This window comes from Nicotiana attenuata, chromosome 5 (genome assembly GCF_001879085.1).
Source record: "Nicotiana attenuata strain UT chromosome 5, NIATTr2, whole genome shotgun sequence".
Taxonomy (NCBI): domain Eukaryota; kingdom Viridiplantae; phylum Streptophyta; class Magnoliopsida; order Solanales; family Solanaceae; genus Nicotiana; species Nicotiana attenuata.
Window position 1 is genome coordinate 12,856,958 of NC_031993.1, and position 9,664 is coordinate 12,866,621.

Consider the following 9,664-nt stretch of genomic DNA (forward strand, 5'->3'; position numbering starts at 1 on the left):
ATAGAACAATGCACGAGTTAGAGGAAAGCAACCTCACATACCGCTCTAACGCACGATGAAGAACACAATGAAGGGCATTATTCCTAAATGTCCAAGTAGCCCCATACTTGTAGATGTGGTCGACAACACACCGATAACAAGGGCTCTACTAGACACGGCTCCGAGACATCCTAGGACGCTTTAAAACCTTAGGCTCTGATACCAAGTTTGTCACGCCCCAAACCTCGAGGAGCGCGACCGGCGCGCGACCGAGGGAACCCGGTCGAGCAAGCCTATCTAGCCTTTCCTTCCCAACTCATTCTATACCCGAAGAATTAATGCATTACCAATTGTTAAACATGTGAGGGAGGGTTGTTATATAAACGCATAAGCATTGCTAGTTAAATTCTTACTTATAATACAACATGCCATAGTTAAGTTCCCAAAAGTACATACAGTTGGCAATCTAGTAGCGAAAGGTTTCAAAATACAATGTGATCCTATGACCACCCCGGCAACCATACATGCCCCACATAACTGTCTACCGAGCCTCTAAGGATACAAGAGACCAAAATGATGATGCCGGCAACAAGGCCCCGACCGTACCTCAAAATGTGACAATTTACACAAAAGAAGAACTACAAACCCCTGGGAGGAATGGGGGCTCACCAAGACAGCTGTGAAGAGAACAAGAGAGCACCACTATCTGCGATCGGCACTATCAGCAACAGAACCACCTACATTCATTCAAAGATGTAGCGCCCCCGACAAAAGGGACGTTATTACTGTCGAATAGTACTAGTATGTAAGGCAAACACAATTCTTAATAGGATGAACAGTGAACAAATAGAAGACAATTATATCATCAACAAGCACATCACAGGATTACAAGGAGGAACACCAAATAAGGTTCATAGGATTCTGGTTAAGTCTTTCCATTCCTTTAGGTTAATGTTTTTTAGTGCCAAATACCATATCTTAAAAATATAATGCCACCGTGGGTTTTTACACGGAGTTCGGTCTCTCCCCGACCGGCTAAGCCATCCCAAGCGAGACATATCCATGTTCACAATAATATTCCGGAATTCAATATAAATGCCACCATGTGTACAGCATGGCGTCCGATCTCGGCCCGATCGGCCAAGCCATCTCACTTGGGACATAACTTGTTTTAATTACTCCTTAGTTCCCATTTCCTTCCATCTATTTTCATCACATGGTACAACACCTTTTTTTATTTATTCATTTCTTGGCACTTGGATACATCAATACAACACAAGTCTTCCCTTTATTAATTCGTTCGTGTAACTCTATCATCTGTTTGATAAGGGCTATCATACAAGGCATGCACACATAATAAAATAACGAACACTTGATGAACATGATCACCTTTTCAATTATCATGATTTCAAAATAAACACATAGAACAATTTTGGGACGAAAGTCCGTCACCCAACACATTAATGCAATTCATCAAGTATGATCAATTTGAAACTCAAGCCAACCATTCGGACACTAAGAATTCAACACTAAGAAGAAAAGGGTTAGTCATACATACCTCAATGGAGCCTTTCCTTAAATTCTTACAATAAATTCCGGAATTTCCTAGCAACTTCGATCTATTTTATAAGAATTACAAATTAAGCCAAGAATTAGAGACATGATTAAGATTCTAGCTCATTTGAGCATATTGTCAAGCACTAGGTGGGTATTATGGTTTTTGGACCCCTTAGTGAGAGATTTTTTTGTCACCTTCTACCCCAATTGCCATCTTTTTAACTTACAACCTTCTCATACCCCATTGTCACTCATGCATGCAAGATAGTTAATTCCCATACCCATGAACTCACCATTCATTACTTATTTTTAGTTAAAATTTCGAAATTATAGATTAGGGCACAAGTTCTTTCCTCTTAGGACGAAGACCTAGCTGATTTACTCGATAATCTTCAAGGGCTTCGGCAAAGATCAAATGGGGACTTGATGAAGACCACCCTCTCACTCTATTTTCAGGAAAAATTGCATAAAAGGGGTCTAGGGGGTGTTTTTAATGGAATGGGGTCGGGTTTTAAAAGTTAGAAAATAGGGGCCCCGACAAGATCTGCGATCGCATATGCGATCGCATAACGGACATGCGTCGCGCAAAAGGGACCGAAAAATGGTCCCCAAAATCTGATCAAACTGCCCGGGTATGCGACAAGAATGCGGTCCGCATATTGTTCTGTGGTCGCATAATGCACCGCAGAACTGCCCCTCGCAAAAATACCAAAGGGATTATGTGATGACTATGAGGCTCGCATAATGATTATGCGATCGCATAATTAGCCGCATAGTTGACCTAAAAATTGACCAACACACTGTCTGACTCTGCGACGACTATGGGGTCCGCATAGTCATTATGCGATCGCATAATGGACCGCAGAAATGCACTTTTCTGGAAAAATATTATTCCTTAACTTCTCGATGCACAGATCAGACCAAAGGGTCCGAACCGCGACGAGAAAGCTCGCCGCGATGAATTTTATGACTTTCTAGCACATATTCCTAACTTGGCACTACGAGATCTCGGGTTTTTAAGTAAGAATTTCACGGGGCCTTACACGTGCTCACTGGACATACGACCTCCACATGACCCAACTGTGGGGAAGAATGTAGTGATACTAGTTCCCTCGCACAAGAGGATCCACAATAATAACCCCCTCAATAATAATTCTATGCATCAACCAAATAACTTTATAATTTGGAATGTTAGAGGAGCAAATATTGCCAACTTTGGTAGGCACTTTAAGGAACTTATGGACACTCACAGACCCTGTTTAGTTGCTCTATTGGAAACAAAAATGGAGAGTTACATCTCTATCCTAGAGAGTTTTAGCTTTACTGAGATTATAGAGGTTCCATCAGTTGGCCAAAGTGGAGGGTTGGTAATTCTGTGCAATAATGAAGTGGTGACTGTCAACAACTTCACTAGAAATGGGCAAGCCATTCATGCAATGATCGAGGTAAAACCTAAAAACTTATCTTGGTTATTTACTGTCACTTACGCTAGTAATGATATTCATAATCGAAATATATTATGGGATAACCTTAAAAATATTTATGATCACTACAGAGGCCCTTGGTTAGTTGGAGGTAATTTCAATGAAGTAGTAAGTAGTAAACTCTACAGATAAATATGGGGGTAGATGTATTAACCAAAAAAGAGCAAACTCCTTAATCGACTGCCTAAACTACTGTAATCTAGTAGACCTAGGTTTTAAGGGGTGTAAATACACATGGTCAAACCATCGTAGGAGAAAAAAGGGTTTAATCATGGAAAGATTGGACAGGGTCTATTCTAATGACGATTGGTTACAAGCCTTTGTTAATGTAACCATAACACATCTACCTAAAATTCACTCTGACCATAACCATGTCCTTATTAACCTTAACAATAGAATTAATTCCAATAATGACAGAGCCTTTAGATTAGAAACATATTGGTGTTCACATCCGGATTTTCCTAGGATTGTATCTAACAGCTGGGAAAATAAAGACCTAGTAGAAGGAACTGAGTCCTTTCAAAAAAATGTGTTAGATTGGAAAAAAACTACCTATGGTAATATTTTTGCTAAAAAAGAAAAATTCTAAGCAGAATTGATGGGATTCAAAAATCTCCAACTACCCAACAAGGTACTTCCTAAAAGACTTGGAAACTAATTTGAGTGAGGAGTATAATACAATTTTAAACTAGAAGAAGACTACTGGAAGCTTCGTTCTAGAGTTAATTGGTTAAATGAAGGTGATGCTAATACCAAGTTTTTTCACATAAAAGCCACCAATAGAAGGAGAATAAAAAATATTGTGTTTTTTAAAGAGAACTCAGGGAATTGGATTGAGGACCAATCCTCCCTAATTAGCCATGTTACTCACTACTTCTCCAATATTTTTACAACCTCCCACAATAGGTCTGACTGGCGATCTATTAAAAAGATGTTGCCAACTTCTCACATATTGACCTCTCTAACCTAGATAAGCCATTAACAAACCAAGAAATTAGAAAAGCTGTGTTTTCCTTTAAACCCTACAAGGCACCAGGCCCCGATGGGTTACACCCTTTCTTTTTTCAAAAATTTTGGCACATTCTAGGAAGTAAGGTCATCAATCTGTGCCAAAAAAAAATTTCAACCTCAGTAATGCACCATGAGGTTAACAAAACCTATCTCTGCCTAATTTCTAAAATTAATAATGCTAATAGCTTGAAGAATTTTAGGCCGATAAGTCTTTGTAACATGATTTACAAGGTGGTTACTAAAGTAATTGTCAATAGAATCAAGCCCTTTCTCAATCAACTGATCAATGTACAACAAGCTAGCTTCATAAAGGAAAGAAGAGCTAGTGATAATGCTATTATTATTCAAGAAGTTTTAAAGAAGTTTAATTTAGCCAAAGGGAAGGAAACTTTTTACTAAAGCTTGATTAGGAAAAAGCTTTCGATAAATTAGAATGGTCTTACATCTATTGGACGCTTAATTTTTTTAAATTTCCTAGGAAAATTTCAGCCCTTATCCTTAGCTATATTACCACGAGTACTATCTCTATCTTGGTCAATGGTAACAAAACTAAGGAATTCACTCCCACAATAGGTATTTGAAAAGGGGACCCCACGTCACCTTACATATTCATACTTTGCATGGATATGCTTTCAAAGAATATTAACCACCAAGTAGATACAAGGAATTGGGTGCCTATAAAGCTCAACCCTAGGTCCCCTCCCTTATCTCATTTATTTTTTGCTGACGACCTAACCCTTATGGGTGAAGCCAATAGGAAAACAATTAATACTATTTGCAAAAGTATGGAGAATTTTTGTTACGTATCCAGGTTGAATATCAACAAAGAAAAATCAAAATTGATCATGTCAAAGAGCTGTAATCAACACACGAGAGACCTGGCTACTGAAACCTTTGGGATCACCATTAGCAAGACCTTTGGTACGTATTTAGGGTTTCCAATTCTAATCAACTACCCTAGGCACAAGGATTATCAACCCTTACTTGATAAAATGCGTGCAAAATTAAACAATTGGAATGCTAGGTGGTTATGTATGGCGGGCAGGTGCACATTAATAACTGCTACTTTAAATACACTTTCAAATCACCTAATGCAAATAAGTCTAGTTCCCACCAAATCCCTAAAAGAAATAGACAAAATCCAAAGAGATTTATTTTGGGGGACTATGAGGGAAAAGACAAAAATACACCTTATTGGATGGAATATGGTTACCAATACGAAGATGAATGGTGGATTGGGTATTAAGAAAGAAAAATCTAAAAACATGGCCCTCCTAACAAGCTTGGCATGGAGGATCCTTACTAATCCAACCTCCCTTTGGGCTCAAATTCTTATTAGCATTTACGGGAAGAGTAAGAGAACAAATGGCATTTCCAACACCTGAAAAGGTCTCCTCAAGGGTTGGATTGTTTGTAATAAGGGCATTAAATGGCCAGTAGATAGACATTCACATATGAACGTCTGGGACTCAAACTGGATTCTGAATATTCAAAGTCTGCGTAATAATATTTCAGGACCATTAACTCAGAATGAAGAAAGATTAACTATTAAAGATATTTGGGATAATAAGGGTTGGAATTTAGGGGAAATCTCTTTTGATCTCCCTCAAATTATTACAAACAGTATTAATGCTTTAAATCTCATATGCCAAGTCAATGACCTTAACAATCTCATTTGGAGTCTTAACCCTAGCGGTATATTCTCAACAGCCTCTTGCTACAACCTAATTGATGAGCAAACACCCCATAGTCTTACTTTTAAATGGATCTGGGACCTCAAATGCCCTAACAAGATCAAATTTTTCATATGGAAACTCTATCACAACAGACTTCCTACAAGAGGCTAAATAGCTAAAAATTGGTGTCAATATAAACCCAAACTGCCCAATATGCAAGGACAACACTGAATCATATACCATATCTTCTGGGAATGCACAATATCTCAAGCCTTCTGGCAATCCATAGGAGTGACAATTAACAACAAGGGGCAGACTAATAATTGGTTTGAATTATTATGAGATGCAAGCCCTATTAATGTATATAATTACATAACTTGGGAAGATACACTACCATTTGCTCTTTGGTCCATTTGGAATAATAGAAACCATAACAACTACAACAATACCAACACTCACATTAATGTAAAAAAGGTGCTTGATCAAACACTGGAATACGCCTTTCTCACATCCAGGGTCTATACTTACAACAAAATCATAAGGATTAATGTAAAATGGCACCCCTTCCCCCCCCCTCCCCCCCCCCCACCAAGAGGCTGGTTTAAGGTCAATATTGATGGTGCCTTCAAAAGCAACTGTCTGGAAGGAGGTATCAGCAGAGTCATTCGTGACTATAAGGGACAATGGCGCACAGGTTACCACAAGAAAATTCAAGCAACATCACCAATACAAATAGAACTTTAAGCATTTCGGCATGCACTTCAACTAATTCTCAGGGAACACATATTCCCAGTTGAAGTAGAAACTGATGCCAGAGAGGTCATACGTTTTCTTCAGGATGATTACCCAACTTACAATGACTTAATTTATGAATGCAGGTGGTTAATGGACGAGGCATCCAGGCAGGGGACAATCACATTGAAGCATAGCTTCCGTGAAGGGAATATGGTGGCTCATCTTTTGGCGAAAGCAGCACTAATGCAACGTAGCTACAATAAATTATTTATCTTTGTTTTACCACCTGAATTTGTCATAGATGTCTATGACAAAGATCAGGATGGATATATATATATATATATATATATATATATAGATGTTAGAAGTTGTTCTAGGGACAAATGTTGTCATATGGTTGCTTTAGGTAATGACAATGCCTTACAAGGCATAATATTAGCCTATGATGGCATATGTACTAATGACAATGTTAACGGGCATGAGCCCTAGTTATGTTTAATATAAGTACCTTTCATGTTCAAAAAAAAAAACGAGAATGCTCGTGATAGGAAACGCTTTAAGCCGCTATCGTTTGGTTCGGATAAGTCAGGTTCTTTCGGTCGCTTCGCTCAGGCGGTCTCCCATTATCTTTCCTAATGTTTAGAGTAGTTATGGTTTGAGATGAGAAAGGAGCACGAGCAAACCTCTACATTCCCCTCTATACAGTATTTGTTATTTATATAATTTTTCCATCCATTTCCTATTTATGTTGCTTATCTGCTTCTCAGTTCTGTATATACGCAAGCCTTGAATTCCTGCTTAATTTGTTCATACACCAACTGATGATGGAGTACCTTGTGAGACCATAGAGCAGTATTCCTAGCCTTTAGGAGTGTTCGTCGGTCGGTACGGTACGGTAAATAAATATTTTGGTTTCTTAAAACGTTATATATTATACCTAATTCAATGGTTCGGCTTTTCTCCTTTCGGTTTCGATTTATTCGGCACGGTAACTTCGGTTTGTTCGGCTTGAATATTAACGTTGACAAAATCTTTGTCTAACTTATGTAACTTAGTATGTTATAATCAATAATATGTGTATTATGTAACTTACTATATATTTCGGTACGGTATCTGTATTTTGATATTTACCAAATTATGTACAGCCGTACTAGCCTTCCATATATGGTAGGTCAGCCCTACTTATTCTTGCATTGTTATAAAAAAGAAATTTGTGAGAGGGTTACACCTTGGATAATTATTTTCATTAAGTTTCAATTTCACTTTCATGTTGTGCGTTACAGGTGGTCTTTGATAGCAAACCATTTCCCTGGCCCAACAGATAATGAAATAAAGAACTATTGGATCTCTAACTTACGTCGAAGACTTTACAAATATAGGCACAAAGGGATTATTAAGAATATTATAGAGGTGCCGAAAATGGTAGTTATTGCTGACGAAAATTGCGAATGCTCGAGAAAATGCGAACGAGTGAGCCAATCCAAGTCCAAAAAATACCAGAATAACACGGCCGCCTACGAATCCACTTGTCATGGAGGTTGTGGTGGAGCTACATGGTCTGAAAGTGGTTCAAATGAATCTCTTTTACCGGAAAATTATACTAATGATACTGGTAAGAAAAATTCATATTTATATACACTTTCAACCATTTCATTTTATTTGAAGGTATTTGATTGGACAAAGTTTTAAAAAGGATTAGGTTTTTGAATTCATAAGTTTGAAATTAGTCCTTGCTCCGCCTCTGTTGAGTTGTCTCACATCAGTGTGATTTGAGGACCTTGGTCTCCTTACATGGTCTTGGGCAATCATTACCTCATAAGCTAATTTTTGGGGTTGAGTTAAGGTCCATTCTTATCATGGTATCAGAGTCAAGCTCATCCCAATTATTATTATTGATGTTTGGCCCCCATTTATGTTGTCCACGCTCCAGTTTGTCGACCTGGGCGTGAAGGTGGGTGTTGAGTTGTCCCACATCTGTGGAATTTGAGGTCCTTAATCTCCTTATATGGTGTTGGAGCATCCTGACTGTTGTCTAACACGTTTTTCGAACTTTTTGTTAGAATTTCTTATTTCGCCTCTGTCAGAAGGAAAAGGACTAGAAACACAACAACATGAACATCATTTAGAGTCAGAGATAAGTGAGCAGAGAAAAGAAGAAGCTGAAGACAACAAGAAGAAAGACATTGATATTACACCTGAAAAACAACAAGTGTGTAACGGGATGTTAGAGGAGCAACAGAATGAATTTTGATTATTTCTTGGAGGAGCAAAAATGGGTTGATCAGTACAGCAGCAGCTTGGACTTGGAGTTTGGATCCATTGAAGATTGTATATATTGGGATGACTCATTACTTTGGTTATGGAATGATTAATAGTAGAACTTTTACTTTACCTTTTTCATAAATTAAATTTTAGAAAATTTCTGTTTGAGTTTTGAACTCATTTACAATAATAAACTTATTTGACATTCATAAAACTTCTATCTGTCTGGTAACATTTTAATTTTTACCGCCGGAAGGCCGTCTATTTGTTATATTTGATTTTCAATGATAAATTAAGATTAATATGGTCAAATTCATTGTTAATAAATATTAAAAGATAAATTCTTTATATGTACGAAAACGATCAAAAAGTCAAATAAAATAGACCGGAGGGAGTCAGGTAGAAGAAAATAATATGCACTACGGGAACCTCCGGACAATATTGATTAATATCTAGTGGATTAATGGGTATAAGGGATATAGGTTAGACGAGTTTTATGATTAAAAATTAATATTTTATATGACATGGTATGCTAATAGGGAGAAAATGAAGTTTTTATGGTGCTTTTTTATTATTTGAATCAAAAAGTAATAGTTGGGTACTTTGTTACCCCCAAAAAATAAAAGTTATTAAAGCAATACAATATTTGATAAATTGATTCTCTAAAGAAAGGGATAATTGCAAATGTTTTTCTTTGCTATTGCAATTAAAAGTTAATTGTACGTATGTGATATATATGCATTAATATTAGTTATTTCAAAAAATAGAATATAAATTTCTAATCTTATGCGAGATAATATTGAAGGAAACGTTCTTTTACTTTGAACGTTTTAGAAGGTGGTCCATTTAATTTGGACTAGTTAAAACTCCCTTCTTCAATTTATGTAACTGCCCAAGTTGTGAAGGAACTTTTGTCCATTTATGTGACTGTTTCAAAATTGTTCTTGATGGAATATATAT